Genomic DNA, 20,649 nt, shown 5'->3' with positions numbered 1-20,649 from the left:
ATGCCCCTTTCTACTACTTTCCACAATAACTGATGGAGCTAAAGTCAAATAAGAACAAGACTAGGACTTCAGATATATCAATTGTTTCCCTCCAATATCTATTTTCCTGGAAAATTAATATCCCCTTTTCCTTTAAGCAATTTTCACATGGCATAATCTCAGATCTCTTCACTATAATACTCTGTATCTTCTAGACATCCTCCAGTTTATCAATACTGTTCCTAGAATGTAGGATCTAGAGCTAACCACACTACTCTAAATATAATCTGACTAGATTACTATGGGTCTATCAGCCAGGTATATTTTTGAATTATTTCTGAGAATCATAGAGACAATTACTGCTCTGTAACTTCTAGAAATTCACCTTAATACCTTGTCATCATAAAAAAATTATACCACATACATTGTAAATGCCATTCACAAAAGAGATGAAGAAAAATTTCCCAAGAGTCCATTAAATAAACAGGGAATGATAGAATCTATTATGTGAGAGTTGAACCTTCTCTGCCCTTCATTAGTAAAGTGGGATTTTAAAAAAAAGGAAGAGGGGTGGGGAAGAAGCCTTTGTGCACTTTCAGAGGCAGAGACAAGATATTGGTACAAACCTAGGAAATTCCTGGAGCTTTTCCTAAAACAACTTTAAATGAAACCTCTAAATTGAACTTATAGTGAAAGAACCCACAAAAAAAATTGAAACAACTCCTCAACTCAAGATATAGTGGAGGAACTTCAAAAAAGGTCTGTTTCACAGAGATAAAATGGAAGTATAGGTGAGCATAAGCAAGAGAACTGGGAAACCAGAAGGACATTCTTAACCACAGTGCAGCTCAGGACCAGGCTCATCAGGCTAGTGGTGTGGCAAGCCAGCAATGAGAATCCCAACCCCATCTCAGAAGACAAATTTCAGGCCTGGAAACTCTGGTGCAACAGGTAGGACTGGATTGGGCTATCCTAATTCAGGGAATAAGCCACAAGCACCTGAGATGCCACAGCAGAAAACAAGGGACCAGTCCCAGCACAAAAAACTTAAAACTTTGCCCCCTTTGCCCCAGGGGTAGAGCAAAAAACAAAAAGACCACCAACTATAGAAAGATACTATTATAATAGGATCAATAAAAACACCATCTCAGAAGAGGAAAACAAATGTTTACATGTGAAGCCATGAGGTGGTTTATGAATTGCTTTCAAGTCAAAAAGAATCTTTTAGAAGAGCTCGAAAGGGATTTTAAAAACCAAAGAAGAAAAGAAAATGTAAGACTAAATCATGCAGAAGAATTATGAAAAATTTACAGAAGAAAACAATACCTCTAAAAGTAAAATGAAAGAGGGAAGGAATTCCTTAAAAAATAAAGTTGACTAACAGGAAAAGGAAAATAATTCATCCAAAAGTAAAATTAACCAGCTGGAAAAGGAAGCACAAAAGCTAACAGGAGAAAACAAAAACCCTAAAAATTAGAATTGGATGAATGGAAACTAATGACTCTATGAGACACCAAGTTTTTATCAAACAAAACCAAAAGACTGGAAAAAATAAAATAAAATGCAAATTACCTCAGGAATAAATGACCGACCTGAAAAATAGATCCATGAGAGAGAATTTTCTAATCATTGGTCTACTTGAAAGCCACAATCAGAAAAATAGCCTGGACAATATCTTGCAGGAAATTATCATGAAAAAATGTTCTAATATCCTAGAACAAAAAGACAAAATAGACCTTGAAAGAATCCAGCATCATATCCAAAAGAAATGCCAAAATAAAAACTATAAGGAATATTGAAGCCAGATTTCAGGATTCTCAGCTAAATGAGAAAATAATGCAAGCTGCCAAAAAGAAGCAATTAAAAAAAACCAGAGAACCACAGAAAGGATTACACAGGACTTATGAACTTTAAAATTAAGGATATGAGGTCTGAAATATGATATTCCTGAGGACAAAGGAATTAGATTGCAATGAAGAATCAACTTACCCTGCAAAATTTATTCTTTCAGGGGGAAAAGGTGAGTTTTCAATAAAATAGAGAACTTGCAAACTTATTTGATAAAAAAGACTAAAACCAAACTGAAAATTTGATCTTCAAAGAAATGTATTAATAGAAAGGAAAAAAGTCAATAAGAGAAATCTGTCTACATCCCTACATGAGAAGACAAAAATTATTACTCTTGAAACTTCATATTTCTCTTAGGACAGTTAAAAGGAGAATACTTAGACAGAGGGTATGGGTATAGCTTAATCATGAAGTGATGATCTTTAGTTCATGAGGATTGTATTTCTATTGGGACAGTTTAAGGGACTGTTATTGAATAGAGAGTGTGAGTATAAATTGATTATGATGTAATGAAGCTTATAGCCCTTGAGAACTTTATTTCTATCAGGACAGTTGAAAGCAGTATGTTTTGATAGAGCATGTGTATACAATATCAGTATAAAACAATTAAGAATGGGGAAAAAAAGGATTACACTGGGAGAAGAAGGCAAAGACATTAAAGGATAAATGACACTATATAAAGAGGCATAAAATAACTTTCATAGTAGAGACAAAAAAGGGAGGGTGTAAGCACTGAGTAAATCTTACTCTAAACAGAGTTGGCTCAAAGAGGGAATATTATACATTCCTAATTAAGGTTAAAAATTTACCCTACCCTACAAAAAGGTGGAATGGTGACAGGAAAAAATGAGAAGAAGGGGCTGATAAAAGGGAGGGGACAATTAAACATATAATTAAAGTTAAAAGAAAACTAAAAAAATTAAGAGGGAAAAGAGTGAAGAAAAAGGAAGAGGGCTAATAGAAGGGAGGGCAGATTCAGAGAGGCACCATTCAGAAGTAAAACAGTGGTGGGGAAAGAAAAGGGGAAATTACAAAGAAAAGTATAAAGGGAGGAAGCTAAGATGGGAGAAAATACAGAGTTGGAAATCATAACTGGAAATGTGAATAGGATGAACTCTCCCACAAAAAAGAAGTAGATAGCAGATTGTGTTGTGTACAAGAAACACAGCTGAAACCGAGAAATGACATACAGGATAAAAGTAAAAGTCTAGAGCAGAATAAATTATTCTTCAGCTGAAGTAAAAAAAGCAAGGGTAGCAATCCTGATCTCAAACAAATCAAAAGCAAAAATAGATTTAATTAAAAGGGATAAAGAAGGAAATTACATCTTCCTAAAAGTTATCATGGTCAATGAAATTAATATCAATATTAAACATATATTCCCCAAATGGTGTATACCATACAATTCTTAGAGGAATAGCTAAATGGGTTGCAGGAAGACGAAGTCAGCAAAACTATATTAGTGGCAGACCTCATCCTCCATATTTCAGAATTAGATAACGAACCACAAAATAAATAAGAAAGTTAAGAAGGTGAATAGAATTTTAGAAAAGTTAGATACAATAAGACCTCTAGAGAAAATTGAATGGTAATGGAAAGGAATATGCCTTTTTTCTGTGATACATGGTACCTACATAAAAATTGACTATATTTTAGGTCATAAAAATCTCACAATGAAATACAAAAAAGAGAAATTTTAAATGTATCCTTTTCAAATCATGATGCAATAAAACTTAAATGTAAGAAATAAGCTTTTATGTAGGATCTCTGCTGTGGCCCAGTAATCACTTTAGAAATCACTTTATACTTTATACCCCATTTACAAATATTAGCTCCTATGAGCTAAAACTTTTAATTTAATTTAAAACTGAAACAATCATCAACATCAGCAATAACAAATGCCCCCATACATCCATTTCCATCCAGCTTGTATATATGCCATGATTCATTGACACTATTCTGGTAACTTGATTTCACAATTAGATCATCTAAATGTGTAGCAATTTTCATCCTTTTCCTTCTCTGCCACTCTCTATTTCCCCTCATTTTGTATAGACTGACTTGGATTTGATTCGGATCCTGTTCCTTCCTTGGTACTTCAGTATGATCAAATTTTGAACTCAGACTTGAATTTTAGAGGTCCCAGCTTGCTCCCGAATATGAAGAAATTATCATTGTGAAAGAGAATAAAAGTTATATTGTTTGGAAGAAAGAAAAGGGACCACACATTTGTCAAGACTCCTTCTAGTCTGAGGAGCCTATGACCTCATTATTATAGCCACACTTTTCTTACTAGTAGAAATCCCCCTAAATAGCCATTCTTAGAGTTTCCATATACAGACCAGGCTTAAGAATGTGTATATATATATATATATATATATACCACAAAAATTGGATGCCTCGTTATTCTTTAGAGCTGTCTTTCACATCTCTAAGCCTTTCTCTTTCAAGTCTTTCAATTAGTATCATAATTTTAGGATTCAGGAACTAGACACTCCTGATCCCAAATGTCATTTTTTGAGACATAATAAAGAAGGCTTGTCTTAAATGAACAGATTATCGTTGACTAAGATAGTAAACAGAAAGAACAGTTTGTCTATGAATTAATTCTGACTCTTTGCCAGTGAAAAAAAAATTTGTCAAAATATCCTTTGTAATAATACTTGGTATTTTTAAAGCATCACTCTTAATAAAACTAGAAGAACTTAGAAGGCATTAATGATAATTACTTATAATTATGATGAATCAAAGAGGGGAACGATGAATTCTGATCTGGTTATCAGTCTCAAAGAGGTTCTCAAATTTACCAAGTAACTAATACTAGAATGTATTTTCTTTATATCTACAATGAAGATCTTGGACTAGATATTTTAGGGGTCCTCTTTACTATAAAAATTCTTATAGATTATTCTAGGCCACAGCATGAGATAATGACATAACTATGAAAAGGCACCAGTCTCCTGGACCCCTATTTCCTCTTCTTTAAAATGAAGGACTATGACCCCTGAGGTCCTTACAGTGATTTCTCTATGATTTTAGCTTCCTAGAAGGCTATTATTCCCAATTCCCAGTAATTTCTAGTTTGAAGATGTTATCATGGTCTCTGTGATCCATCCTTATTGTTCTTGTTCCTCTCATAGCACAACTTTTCTTGTGTCTTTTTTTTGGCTGCTATTTATGACTGGAATACATTTCTTCCTTTATTGCATGAGTCTTTTGGGGGCTGCCACCTCTAGATGTACCTAGCAGTACCTTCCAAAATTAATTTGCATTTGTGTTTACATATTTATATTTATAAGTGTAGATGTTTATACTCACCCCTAAAAGAATTATAAGCTGCTTTAGGGAAGGGACTAATTCTTTTCTGTTTTAGTTCTCCAATACTTAGCACATTACCTGACACAAAGTCACCATATTAGGTATGTCTATTGTATGGTTCAGATTCACCTAACTCTGACTTTAGGCCCACCTATGGTTGGTATCTAACACTTGTTAACTGATTGATTGAATACATAGCCTCTGAAATTGCCATAATTCTAGACCGTAGAATGGTCTTTATGTTATCAGCCACAAAGAAATAAAGAAGTAGTTGAAAACATAACAAACTCCAGCTAGCAGTTAACTATCCTTAGGAAACCAAAGTATGCAACCAGTAAGCACATGGAAACACAAGACTACATTGTGTATAATACTTGTGGTATACAATCTCCAAGAACCTTTCCCAGAAGATATGTTTTCGGGCAAGACACAAGTACACATAAAACTTCACTGTTGATAAAATTCATGGAATACAATCTCCAAAATTTTTTCCCAGAAGATTAGAATTTGGGCAAGGCATAGGAGAGGTACAAAAGGAAAGCACCTAAAATATCCTTCAGTAATTAATTAATCAGTAAAATTAATTTAGTGCCTAGCATGTACCAGTCACTATGCTGAGCACTGGAAAAACAGTATGAGACAATACAAACAGATAGTACCCGACATGAAGGAGCTTACACCTAATGAGAATGAATGGAAAAATGGGGGAAAAACATTAATTAAAGGCTTATTATATACAAAGCACTGGAAATACAAACACAGAAGTAAGATAGTGCTTTCTCTCGAGGAATTCAAATTCTACTGAGGGAAACATATGGAAGGTTTCAACTGCAAGTCAAATGAAAAGATTCCATGCAAAGTAGAGTTCAATAGTAGAGCAATTAATAATGCCTCTTCTTCAATGGCATTTATATGCATGATAAAAATAATATCGATTTCTAAATAGAAGCTATTGACAATGCCAAGACTTTGAAAGCAAGCACTTTCTTTTCTAGGTCTTTATCATCTATGATAATATACCTTCAGGTGCAGTTGCCAGGTTGCATCTTTTCAAGGACTATTTCACAGGAAGATGGCTTCAGTGGGCCAGAAATATTACTGTTCCCAAGTCTCTTGGATTAAGGACAAGATTGTCTTTAATAGAATTTGAGGAGTGATGGTGGTCAAGGTGGTGGTGTCTCCTCTGTCACATTGGTGCTTCCTGTCTTTCCCTATGGGAACTGAGGGAATAGCTTCAGCTCTACTTCTGACTCCTAAATGGTCAATGAATGGCAGGGGGTCATATTCTAGAAAACATAATTCATAACCTCTTTGTGTTTCAAGCATATTTTGGGCATTCTAGTTATGAAGCTAACTGACCCTTTTTCAGAATATTTTTAAATTCAAAAAAATAAAATATATATTATCACAAAGGAATCAATTATATTTGAATATAATATAAAATGAGTAAAAAAAAGAACAAGTTCACAGACTCTAGGTAAAGAATCTTTGTTCTAAATTCAATATCAAAGAAATTTCACCAGCAATGTAAATTGTATCTTGGTGCTCTCAGATTCAGTCACTGCCAAAATGGTCTGTCTCAACTCCATTCCATCTTCACTTTGCTCCATTCCATCTTCACTTTCAACTGCCCTGCTTTCCCTGCTGAACTAAGGATGATTTAGAAAGGGATAGTCTTACTGATGATTACTCTTGCTATCCATTTATCTGCCTTCATATGTCATAAGACAGTTTAATAAATTCCACAGAAAATAAAGCCTCTGTTTGTTTTTGTTTGCCCTTCTGCCATAAAAAAAATGGGGGCAACCCAACTAACACCAAGGTCAAGTTCATTTTGAATGCATCACTAAGAATTTTGAGTTCAATATTTAGAGGTTCTTCCAATTCTGTTTTGCTCTTTTGCCCTATTTCTGCCAATAGATTACCTTTTCCTTCTTGCAATGTGGAACAAACACATATTCCCTGCCAACTTCAATTCCTCAGAGCATAATTGTTTCTTATCTATTCATTCTTTGTTGCATTCATTTCTTAGGCTTCCAATTCTGAAATCATAATAAAAACTAACATTTTTAGGTTTTCAAAGTACTTAACATATACAATATAATTATCTCATTTGATTCCCAAATGAAATCAGTGAGCTAAGAACTATTATTATCCCTATTTTGCAGTTGAGGAAACTAAGGCTGAGAGAGGTTAAGTAACTAGCCCAGGGCCATACAGTTAGGCATGTAATGATGAATTTAGACTTGCATCTTCCAGAGTTGAGGTCAACTCTTTCTGCTAAATCATCTAATGGTACTATCTTTTTTCTCTCTCCTCTTCCATTTACATTTTCTAGAAATATTTTTGTCTACCCATCTTCCCACATGAATTTCCACAAATGTGGCCATCACACTTTGAGATTTACACAAGTTCTTGACATTTACATCCTGATTCACCCTGCCAGTCTGACATTCAGATATGTTTCAGAGGCATTATTTGTATTTGTGAGAAGCAGGCAGTAGCTGAATGAATAAAATTTCATCCAAGTAAGCCCTGACTTATGACCACTTAACTTGGAAATTACCTATGCATACTGTGATCCCACTATTTTGTTGGTTTAAAGCCTTATTCTGTTTCCAAGGAAGGAGCTGTTTCCAATGAGAAACCGGGTCAAGTCCACACCCCAGCCACCAAACTGACTAATCCTGTAGTCTCAAAATTAGGACTTAGGGCAGAGACAATCTCAGGAATATTATTAATACTATTTCAGTTCCATTATTGTTCAATGAGCTTGACAGGACTACTATGAAAGAGGAATCACCCTGAAAAGCACTGTTTCCATGGAAACAAGCTTTCCACATTCCAAACTGACTCAATAGTCCTTCATTACCAACCTTCTATTGGGTATTTCAAACTAGATGTCCCCCAGGTATCCAAACCGCAATACATCCCAAATGGAATTCATTATCTTTCCCCACCAAACCCACTCTTCTTCTAAACTTCCTTATTTCTATTGGAGGCTTTTCCATTCTTCTAGTCACTCAGGTCCTCAGTCTCCTTATTATCCTCAACTTCTCACTATCACTCACACCACACATCCAATTTGTTGTCCAATCTTTATCTGTTCTTCTTTCATGATAACTCATACATGTCTCCTCTATACTCACACAACTACCACCATAATTTTGCTTCAATATCTTAATTGATCTCAAGTCCACAAGCATTTATTAAATGCTTAAACTCTGGAGATACAAATGCAAAGAAAGAAAAAAAGAAAAAAGCTTATAATGAACGCTCATTCTGATATTGAAAGAAAGGACGTGAAAGAGGTCAAATGTGGGCAAATGTTGGTATCTACATGTGGGCAGCGGGGACAAAGTCAAAAGTTGGGAAAGGAATACAGGATGGTTGACCTGGATGGAAATTACCAGTAAGACAAGGGAGCTACAGAGAAAGGGACGTTCCAGGCTGCTGAAAAACAGTGACTACATCCAGAAAGAAAGAGGAAAAACTGTAAAAGAGGGATAAGGAATCTTTTTTTTCTGCCAAGGACCATATTTTGTTGTAAGCCATTTGAAATTAACAATTTAAAAATTAGCCTGCTGTATTTGTTAAACATTTATTTAATTCATCCCTAAAAAGCCTGCAGTTGCCTTGGCAGTGCCAGACCAAAACATTTCAAGTGCCTTTGATGACCAATGGGCCAGATACTCTCCACCCCCTCCTGTAGATGAAGGCCAGAGGATTTTTCTAAAGTGAAAACATATTATGTCACCCTGATATTCAGTAAACTACAATGGTTCCCTAACATCTCTACAATCAAATAGTACTCCTGGGTTTGTAAGCCTTGTTTCTAGGGGCATTATAGCTATTCTGTGGCTCTGCAAAAACCACAACTCAAAGTGCTCACTTATGAACTTATCTTTAATAACAATTAAGCAAAATTAGACAAAAACAAAGGTATTTATTTTTGTGACAGTTGATTTTGTGATCCTGAGCAAGTCACTTAAATTCTATCTCCTTCAACTTCCTTGACTATAAAGTGAAGATCATACTAGAACCTACTTCCCAGAGTTGTAGTAAATGAGATGATACTTGAAAAGTGCTTTACACAATAAGTACCAGGCTCATATTTGGCAGATGATTAATAAATGCTTGTTTCCTTCCTTCTTCCTTCCTTTCCCTTCCACACCCCCAATATCCAAAAGGAGTACTCTCCCATGAATGCAAATATGACTTTTGGGAAGAGTGAGTATAGACTTAGGCTACACAATGTTAGTAAAGCACACAGGTAGGAAGCTCATATAGCCAAACACCTTATTCCTTTGATACTATAAGTCTTCAAAATAGGTATAATAGTTTCTCAATTGATTGATATGCACATATTTTGTCTCCCCAACCAAACTTGAAACTCCTGGAGGTCACTGACCATTGTCCAACTGTATTTCTCAACAGTCCATCTTCCACCTCACACCAAGAATGTCCTTCCTTCCTCACTGGAATCCTAATTTTCTTCCTTCAGCTAGCTCAGCAGGTGGTTCAATTTAGCCATCATTTCCTCCAAGAAGTCTACTCTGATTCCCCCAATTGTTAATACATTCTCTCTTCTCAAGTTCTTTATAGTTATTTATTTATTTATCTATTTATTTATTTATTTGTTTGTTTGTTTATGTGTATATGTGATATATTCCCCTATTCCACTCACCCCTGTTGACTGCCAGCTCCTAGAGGGCAAGGACAATTCTCATTTTATGTACACAGTAGAAATATAATACTAGCTGTTTGAATTGAAAGAAGAACTAACAAGCTCACAAGAAGCTGGGATTCTTTCATAGGTTCATTGATTACTTCAGTATGCTGATGATGACCCAAACAAATAGGAAACCACCAGGGAAAGAAAAAAAATTTATTGGTTTTTCTCAAAAGAACACCAGGGCATTTTTAATAAAACCTGGAAAAAATTAACACCTGACCTTTACAAAGAAATGAAAACAAAACTAAAGAGGGCCACATTCCCTGGTTTTAAAAAAGTAAGCTGAATTAAATCATTTAAATGAACAGGAAGAACACAACTTTCCAAGCAGAATTGCTGATGAGTCTGTCCTATTTTCTTCACCATTGATTTCTACTTGCTTCCTTCCACTATACTCTGTAACCATAGATTCGACTCCTCCACTGTATGAAGGGCCAAGACTCTTTTTACCTCAGCATCTTTGTCAGCAATAAGCAGGAACGAACCTAAAAGTCTCAACTCCCCTAAATAAACAGAAAATGTCACTTAAAAGTGCTTTTAACAAGGACCATCAAATATATGAACTATTATGGGATTTTAGGGAAAATTTCTAGTTTGTTTTAAGTATGTACATCTGTCAAAATAACATATATATTTAATGAGAACAGCATTCTTAATAGTAACCATAAAGATGTGAGACATAATTTCTTTTTCTAAAAGAAGGATGGAATTTTTATTCTGTTTTTTTTTCCTTTTCCATCCCTCATTGTTCCTAATGTAGTGAGGAGCTGGCTACTTACTGATCAATCTTGTACCTGCTAGAAAAAGAAGACCACCCTATGACTTTAATGATTATCAGGAAGAAGGAGATAAAAGATATTATTCCCTGCTACTCCATCCTCAAGGAGAAATAAGACAAAAAGAGAGAATAGAGTCAAAATTTCTGTTTCTTCTATCCCTCAAGTGGATAAAAGAATTAGCAGAAACAACCTCAAAAAACCCAAGTCTTCAGGTCTGCCTAGGGATTCTAACACTTAATTTAACTTTTCTTTCTAAATTTTCAATATTTTCTTATTCTTGGCCTGCTCAATGATGACTTTTCAAGGGTTGAATACAATTTCAAGATCTCCTAAATCTAAAGGTTAATAAGGATGACATTCCACACCTTTTTCCAAAGGAAGGAACCTCTGTTAAAGTCAATAGGTTTTCCTTTTCAATCTTGTCAACACAATTCATTGGGGAATCATTATTATTCTGGCTGGTTCCCAATGGGTATTAGGATCAGCCCATTCCAGACAGAAAACAGCCAGGAGGTGCAGTGGATAGAACAATCAGCTTAGAATTTGAAGGACTCATCTTCATGTGTTCGAATCCAGCCTCAGACACTTAACATAAAACCCTAGGCAAGTCATTTAACCCAGTTTGCCTCAATTCCTCATCATAAAATGCACTGGAAAAGGAAATGACAAACCACTCCAGTATCTTTGCCAAGGAAACTACAGATACAGAAAAAGAGAGTTGGACACACTAAATAATGATTTAACAACAACATCCAAATAGATGAAAGGTTATACAGTTAATTAAGTTATTGCAAAGAATGGCAAAGCAGGCAAGCTTCTCACAGTTCTCTCTTCCCACCTTTCAAGATCTTCCAAATGTCATCCTCTCCACCCCAGACATATGTGCATAAAAATCCTCACACACATACCCTTCCCTCTCAGAATCTTTTCTATGTATATGAAATGTGTCCTAGGAACCTCTCCTTGTTTTAAATCTAATACCTTCTTTGCTAAACCTACTCCCTTTCACTGGCAACAATAAAAACTAATAAAGATTTAGAATTTTGCTAACTAAGAATAAGCTACCACTTCCATCTTTTAGATATGATAATCTCTATCAGCTCCAGATGTCAGTAATTTCAACAGCATATGAATCAATTACCTGGATCTTCATTTCACATATAGCATTATACACAATTCAAGGTAATAGATCTCAATAGTGGTAAAGGAGATAGGTACTAGAAATTTGATTTCATTCATGGAGGGAAACAACAGGTGAACAAACTCCCTACTAATGCCAATACCCCTTCTTCACTGAGGCACCAAAGAGTGAGTGACTTGTCCAAGGTCACCCAAGCAGAGTGAATTAGGGGTAGACATTTAAGTCCAAGACTTATGACTTTGAATTCAGTTCTTATCCACTACACCATTCTGCCTTTCTAAATAGAGATAGAGGAAAAAAAACATAGTTTCTCCCCCGAGCCCTATGGTTACTTAACTGAGAAAGTTAATATGTTCAGCCACATTCATTTGTTCAGTAATATAGATGTGTCTTTCGGGATGAATGGGGTAAGAATCTTGTAGAGGTGGGTGAAATATGGAGTGAGAGAATGGGGGAGGGGAGAAGACAAGTTAGCAAGGATTGGATAAAAAGAGAGGCTGAGAAAGAAAACAGTAAATAAAAATAAGATGGAGGGGAGTTCATCAATAGTAATTATAACTTTTAATGTGAATGGAATAATTATAACATCTCTCTTTATGGTGCCAAAGAAGTGGAAATTGGAGAGATCCCCATCAATCGGGGAATCGCTGAACAAGTTGTGATATCTGGTTGTGATGGAATACAACTGTGCTATAAGAAATGGCAAGCTTAATGCTCCTCGAAAGGCACAGGAAGACTTTCACAAAAAGGTGAAGAGTGAAGTGAGCAGAACCAAGAGAACATTGTATACCATAACAGCACTATTGTTTTAAGAGTGACTTTGAGTGACAAAGTCATTTTGACTATTATTTGACTATAAGTACACAAATTAAATGCAGAAAATAAATGCACAAATTAAAAATAAAGGACATATGAAGAAGTTATCTGCATCTCAAGAAAGAACTGAAAAATAAAATAAGTTTAGAATCATTTCATATACACATATGTATATATCTATTTGTTTCTAATGGTAGTCATCTCTAAAATGTAGTTGGAAGAGGAAGAGCAGGGAGAAATTACATGAAACTTTATTATTTAAAAGAAATAGCAATTTGTGCAGAATAGATTTTCAGTTTCATGTACAATCATCTTTTTTATTTTCCTATGTTAAGGAAATGTTTGTTTTATTCCATAAATTAAAAATAATTTTTGTTTTAAAAAAGGATGTCTGAGACCCTTACCAGTGAATTCCCTGGGGCCCCTCTAACCATATTATTGAATGAGAATAAATGGATAGTTAATCGGAAATAGACTGAATTGCTATATAATATTAAAATACAATGTTCTTGTCATGTTGCTTACAGATGCAATATATTTTCTTGGCATTAATCTGAAAGGGCTGGAGGAAAAAAGAAATTTTAACTTTAATTTGCTCTCCTCTTTGCTTTTGTCATTAGATTTCTTAAGAAAGATCTTACTGTTCAAAATGCAGTCTATTTAATTTAGCTGTACTTTAATGCAACCTACTCTTTAATAATACCTATGTAGTAGTTCACGTATTTCTTTCAACACCACAAAGATGAAGAGTCAAAGAAAGCTTTCCTCTCTATGGTGGGTTTGATACAAAGAACTCATTAGCATACTTGAAATGTGTAAATTACATGGAAAGCTCTGGAATGCAGCTTAAATAGTCAGGGCAATGTCCCTTCTCCAGAAAGGTTAATGTAGTGGGGCTGTTTGTTTTAGCAAAGGGTTGAAAATAATACCCAGGAAAATCAACTCCTTGATGAAAAGATGGATTACTTTTTATTTCACATGGGTATTGTGGTCTAATTGACTAAAGAATTTTTACTTTCTCTTTTTCATATCTTTCTCAGTGGAGTTGTAAAATGCACTTCTGGATATATCCAAAAGATTTCTTCTGAATATTTTACTCACTTGGCTGTCTTTACTCAGAATGACATATTTGTTTAAAATATGTGTAGGGTGTTGTATTAACATGTTATCATAATGATAGTAATATATGGTTTATCATCATTATGTGAGGCAAATCAATAATTTGGAAAATGAAAAATCTTGGGAAGCCCAAAACCCCTCCTCATTTTCAAAAATTGTTTATATCTTTTCTTTGACTACAAAATTTCAGTACTACTTCACTACTAAGAGTTTTTTCCAGACTTATCCCCCCCCCACTAGTAATATTAAGTGATCTAAGTTTTTTTATTCATTCTCTGGGAAAACAGAGCAAAAACAAAAGCCATAACAATCATTAGCATGCCTTCACAGTCAGATTTATCTTCTCTGCCTGTAAAGGGGGAATGAACAATGATAGTGGAGAAAGCCTTCCAAGATGATATACAAAATCTGTCTGTCCTAAGATTGTTAATCGTATCTGTGAAGGTCTAATAAGTACCCAGAAACTTAGGAGTTGCATTCTGGCAGTTCCACTGTTTGGGTTAACCAGAGAAATGACATTTCTGTAGCAAATAGGCGATGCTTTGTATTGATCTCTAGACCTAGAGTCAAGAAGACTGAGTTCAAATGCATCCTTAGTATTTAAACTTTTGTATGACTCAGCTTCCTCATTTATAAAATGAGATTAAATAGAACCTACCTCCCAGTGTTACTGTGAATAACCAATGAGATAATGTTTGTAAAGTGCTTTGAAAGACTTCAAAGTGATATATTAAATGTTAGCTATTATTATTTTATTATTTATTAATTTTGTTTATTTTTAAATTAAATATTTATATTTGTTTTATTTATTATTAATAGTTATTAAATATTATTTATTTTATCACATTGTTGTTTGTTTTATTAAGGTCAAGAAACTAGAGGAGGCAGCATAAGATAAAAATTTGGCTCTATTTTAAAACTATGGTGATGATCAGTTTGTGGAGAAAAGTACTCCTTGTTCTGAGATCACAAAAAAGGCAAAAACAAATCAGAAGTACCAATACTCCACGTGCTAGAAATACTTTATTGCAGAGGGTACTTACCACTAAAACAGGCAAACAAGTATCTGAGTGTTCAAGAAAATACTGAAGATAGGAATACTTTCCTTATGGGCTAATACAATGTCAGAATAAAATTGATAATATTTCATGTCTATAGTTTTTTTTTTGGTCATACCCTCAATTCAAATCATGCAACCCAAGAGATTGTTTACCAGAACAGGATTATAAAAAAAATAACATCATTCCTAAATTTAGAATAGATGAAATAAGAGATAAAACCAATTAAAATCTTGAGAGGGAAAGGTTTGAGAAACAGACCTTTGCAAATCTTCACTTAAAGTCTCTCAGAGATATTTTTGTTGCCACTGTTGCTCAGTCATTTCATTTGTACCTCACTCTTCCTTACCCAGTTGGGATTTTCTTGGCAAAGATACTGGAGTGGTTTGTCATTTCTCTTCCATTCCCCAACTGGGTCTAACAGGGTTAAATGAGTTATCCAGGGTCACACGCCTAGTGTCAGGACAGCCAACCTCAGAGACAGAATCTTCTTCTGTATCACCAAGCTTATCTGATTTCAGAAATAAGACAATTATAAATATTTATATAGTGCTTTTGATTAGGAAGTATATTATGCACATTAGAATATTTGATTTTTTAGGGTTTTTTTTGCAGGCAATAGGGTTAAGTGGCTTGCCCAAGGCCACACAGCTAGTAATTATTAAGTGTCTGAGGTCGTATTTGAACTCAGGTACTCCTGACCCCAGGGCCAGTGCTCTATCCACTGTGCCACCTAGCAGCCCCCATCTTATTTGATATTTAAAAGTACTGTTGGGAAGTAGTTAATATGGGTATCATTATTTTCACTTTTTTGATGAATACATGGAGTCCTACACATAGATAAAAACAAAGATAAAGACATAGACATCCATGAACTTTGGAGAATGAAAAATTACCTTCCTCAGAAAACATATTCATCAGATAGTATTCCAGACTGGGGAAAAAAATGTGACTTTTGTTCCTAGTTTCTCCACAGTCTTTATGTATGAGCAGATATAGCTTAAAGTAGCAGATTCATAGAATTATAGAATGACAGAGTTGGTCCTGAGTTCATCTAGCCCAACTCTTGGCATGATGTTTGAATACCTTCTACAAGTCCCCTGACAAGTGTTTTTTAATTCTAAGATTATATGCTTTCATCAATGAAGAACTCACAACTTTCTAAAGTATCCCAATACATAGTTAGGATTTTTTTTTTAAGTTCTTAGTCATACAAAGCTAAAACTGGCTTCCTGGAAAACACACAACTTTCAATTATTCATCAGTATGATTGACAAATTTGAGAGATATTTGTATATTGTCCCTTCAGAGTGATTTAAATAAGCATTTCTTTTTCCCCCTCACAACTGATTTTATATATGAACAACAGTCAAGTTTCTTGGAATACAGGAAAGAGAAAAGTGTGTAAGATATACCCCTAAACAGAAAAAGTAATGGACTTTTCCATATAAGAAAGTTCAATGGAACTAATATAATATAATACCATTGATCAAAAATAATTTCACTAGCAATGATGACTAGACAATATCTGAGGAGAATTGGCTTTCCTACTTAGAAATTAATCATGTCAATATTATTCAAATATTTACTGAGTACCTAGAAAATAGGTACTAGGTGATTTTGGAAGACATAAAGAAAAATAAGGCAATTTGTCACCCAAATAATGAGAGCTTGAAAAGACACCAGAAGATTGTAATTTAATCTCATTATTTTATAGCTATCAAACAGATTAAGAAAAGATCAAAGTTCACATAAACACACCATTAGTTAGAGACTGGGAAGGAAATGTGTGAATATATGGAAATATTTGTATACATGAAACATATTCACTTAATGGAGAGCCAACCACAGAGACAGAAAGACTTGGGTTCAGTTGTTGTCTCTGATCTATAATGGATATATGATCCCATGATCCTGGAGAAGATATTTGCTCTCAATTCCCCAAGAAACTCTCTAAGACTCTAAGTTGCAAAATAGGTATCTATTCAAATTTTATCAGGATTTTCCTATACTAATGAATTCAAAGTGTAATTTAAAAAAGAGATGGAGAGAGAGAAAGGCAGACAGAAAGAGAGAGAAAGAGAGAGATGAACATGAGTACATGCACACAATTGTGCACACACTATATGGCACTAATTCTTATATACGTCTGATGTATTTAGTTTTTCCTTCAGCAGCCTTGTGCTATTCTTAAATGACATATGGCAGACATAAGTTTCCCAGATGATAAATATTCAGAGACAGAAAACTTTTTGATGAATGAGCAAATGAAGGAAGAAACAGATTAAGGGTAATAGAGCTGTGAATTGAAATGTTACACATAGAGATAATGTCTCTATTAAAAACAACATGACAATATTAGTAGCACTGTTATTATTTTAAGAAAACTAGGAGTGATTGTACATTATATGAAGTTAATGATTTGTGACTGAAAGAAAATTGCTTAGAAGTAGCAAGAATTGACCCTAAACATAGGTTTGCAAGTTATGACACTTAGAATGTGAAACAGGGAAGATGACCTGTCAAGCTCTATGTAATTTAAACTCTATTTCTTGGTGTTTGGGGTCTAGCAAAGAAGACTCTAGAAATCATCCCTAAGTACGGAAGAACACCTGATCTGGCACATGAGCAGAATATCCTTGGCTACAACACATGTAAATTTGCTAATGATATTATTTAGGTAGAACCTGTAGGGTTATTTCATCTCTGAGAGATACATTACCATCATTCTTAGCATTCTCTATTTTTGCATGATATTTAAATTTCTATTCATTGGTAATTCTATTCTATACTCTAATACTAATCAGTATAGAGCACAGATCTCCAGGTAGGCAAATGCTCTTTGAGATCCCAATCTCATTGATCACTGGCTCACAGCTCAAGTTCGGCATCATGATCCCAACAAATTAGAACACTGGCACACAAGAAAGGTAAATGATGTTCAGATATTTACTGGATAACGTCTCTTATATCTAGTAATCAGTCAGCTGGTCAGAGTAGTCTGATCCATAGCAGACCCTGTAGCCACTTATTTGTTTCTTGGATTCGGTTCTGCCCCACAAAGAATTGTGACTCAGACTCAGGAATACAGGTTTTGGAAAGAAAATAGAGATGTATTAAAGGAAGTTTTGGCATATTTAAAAAGGGATAGGAAAGTTATAAAGAGTTTTAAGTGAATACCATGTGGATTGCTGATTGAATTGGCCAGGCCAGCTGGCCAGGGTTCATCAGCGGGACTGGAAGGCCAAAAAAAGGACCTGACTCCCCCCCTCTGTTGGCGAGGGGTCTCTTTTGGGTGGCCTTCCAGGACCTGTCCTCCAAGGCTGCCCCACCAAAAAACAATGCAATCCAAGTCAGGTTGAAGGTCAGGCCATCAGGTGTGGAAGGACAAAGGAAGATTCCCTTTACAAAACAAAAGATTTACAAAGTTTGTCTCCAACTGATCTCATCACCCCTATGCCCATTTTCTCTGCATCAACCCCACTTCTCTCCAAATATTAATTACACACATTTACTGAACTGAGTAATGGCATATATAATTCCAGTTGAAGAATATAGTGCTGTTAAGTTGAGAATGACCCCCAGTGGACTTTCCAGAAGATCTACAGATGTTAATGGAGCTACTGCCTCATGAAAATGTATTTGCTGAGTCTAGATCTCTTGTGTGAAATGAAAGATTCATTAAATTCAAAGAGACTTAAGTATTATAAACAGCTCTCCTTTACTTAAGAAATGCAGATAGCTTTCATTTCTTATGGCCTATAACCAAGACAAAAAGCATTTATTTAAAGCAATTGACCTTAGGAATGAAAGGAAAAAAGAAAGCACAATTTGAAGAACCATTTCTCCTCACTATTGAGCTTTTATTTTTTCAATTAACAAGTATTTAATCATTTTCTCTCACCCTACTCCTCCATGCAAAGATTAAAAAAATCTTTGCAAGAATTATTCATAATCAAGCAAAACAAATTTTCACATTGACTAAGTCCAAAAAAGTCACATTTTTCATATTAGTCCCTCACTTCTTTGTCTTGTATTCTTCATTATTAGTCTTCTGGAATTATGGTTTATCATTGCCTTGATCAGAATTTTAAAGTTTTAGCAATATTGCTATTATAGAATAAAGTGTTTTTCTAATTCTGTTCACTTAACTCTGTATCTCATGATACAAGTCTTTCCAGTGTTCTCTGAAACTATTCTTTTCCACATTTGTTCTGGCTCAAGACCTTACAAAGGTCCATCAGTGGTGGATTAATGGACACATTTTCCTTTAGCCTCTGCATCATTTGTGATTTTCATTTTCCTTTGTTCATCTTTTCCAATGTGATGTGTATGAAGTAAAGAGTTTCTTAAATGTGTATTTCTATAAATATTCGGGATTTGGAGCATTTTTTTATATGACTGTTGATAGCTTAGATTTCTTTCTTTGAAAAATTGCATATTCATATCCTTTGACCATTTGTCGATAGTGGAATTGCTCCTATTCTCAAAAATTTCAATCAGTTCCTCATATATCTTGGAAATTATACAATCATTACAGAAACCTACTTAAAAGATTTTCCCAGTTACCTATTTATCTTCTAATTTTGTCTACATTGGCCTTTTTTTACGTAAATACTGTTTAAATTTCTGAAATCAAAAGTGCTCATTTTATCCTTTGTGATCATCTCCTTATCTGTCACAAAGTTTCCTGCTATCTGTATCTGAAAAGTAATTTCTTCCCTTGTTCCTCTAAAGTGTTCATGATGCCATCTTTTTATATCTACATTTTATATCCATCTGGAGCTTATCTTGAATGACAATTAGCCTAAGTTCTGCCAGACTTTTTTCCAGCAGTTCTGTCAAATTATGAGCCCATAAACCAAGAGCTAATGTCTTTAGATTGATCAAAAACCAGGATACTGTGTCTGTCTGCTTCTGTGTGTTATGTAGCTAATCTCTTCCACTGATTGATCTATTTCTTTTTTTTTCATTTATTTTTTATCCTCATTTTGTACAAATGTTTTTTTTACATTAATAAAATATTCTTGTTTACAAGTAAACAAAATACCCCTCCTCCCCCATGAATACAGAGTTGCTTGGGTGAAAAAAAGTAAAGGGGAGAGAAAAAAAATTAAAATTATAAAAAAATAATAGTAATAATTGTAGGTATGGCCAGGTGGCACAATGGACGAAGCACCAGCCCTGGAGCCACGAGCACCGGAGTCTATATCCAGCCTCGTAAACCCAACAATCACCTAGCCGTGTGACATGCAAGCCACCCGATCCCCACTGCCCTGCAAAAACCAAAAAAAAGAAAGAAAGAAAAGACCCAAAATAAATAAAATAGTAATAATAGTAGTGGTGGCTGGGTGGCAGACAGAGCATTGGCCCTTGAGCCAGGAGCACCTGGGTCCAAATCCGGCCCCAGACACCCAAAGATCACCCACTATGTGGCCCCAGGCAAGCCATCCAGCCGCACTTGCCCTGCACCCTCCCCCAAATAATAATAATAAAAAAAATGTGCTTCAGTCTTTGTTCCAACACCAACAACTCTGTCATGGGTGGATCGCATTCTTTATGATAAGTCCATCACAAAAGTTATTTCCATATTTTTCCACCTTTACCATTGCTGATCACAACTCCTTCCTTTCTTATTTCTCCACTACCATGTACTCTATTTTCTCTTTCCTTTAACTCTGACTCTGCTGTAGGATTGCTGAGTGGCACAGCAGACAGATCCCTGGTCCTGGGGCCAAGAAGCCCTGAGTCCCCATACTACCCCTTAGGCCCAGAATCCACCTGGCCCTGTGGTCCTGGGCAGGCCTTCCAATCCCAGCCCCTTGCAAGAAATAAGAAAGAAAATGTGTTATATCT

The sequence above is a fragment of the Macrotis lagotis genome, chromosome 7 (genome assembly GCF_037893015.1).
Source record: "Macrotis lagotis isolate mMagLag1 chromosome 7, bilby.v1.9.chrom.fasta, whole genome shotgun sequence".
In the NCBI taxonomy this organism is placed as follows: domain Eukaryota; kingdom Metazoa; phylum Chordata; class Mammalia; order Peramelemorphia; family Peramelidae; genus Macrotis; species Macrotis lagotis.
The sequence above is the reverse complement of the archived record's forward strand: the minus strand, read 5'-3'. Positions refer to the sequence as shown.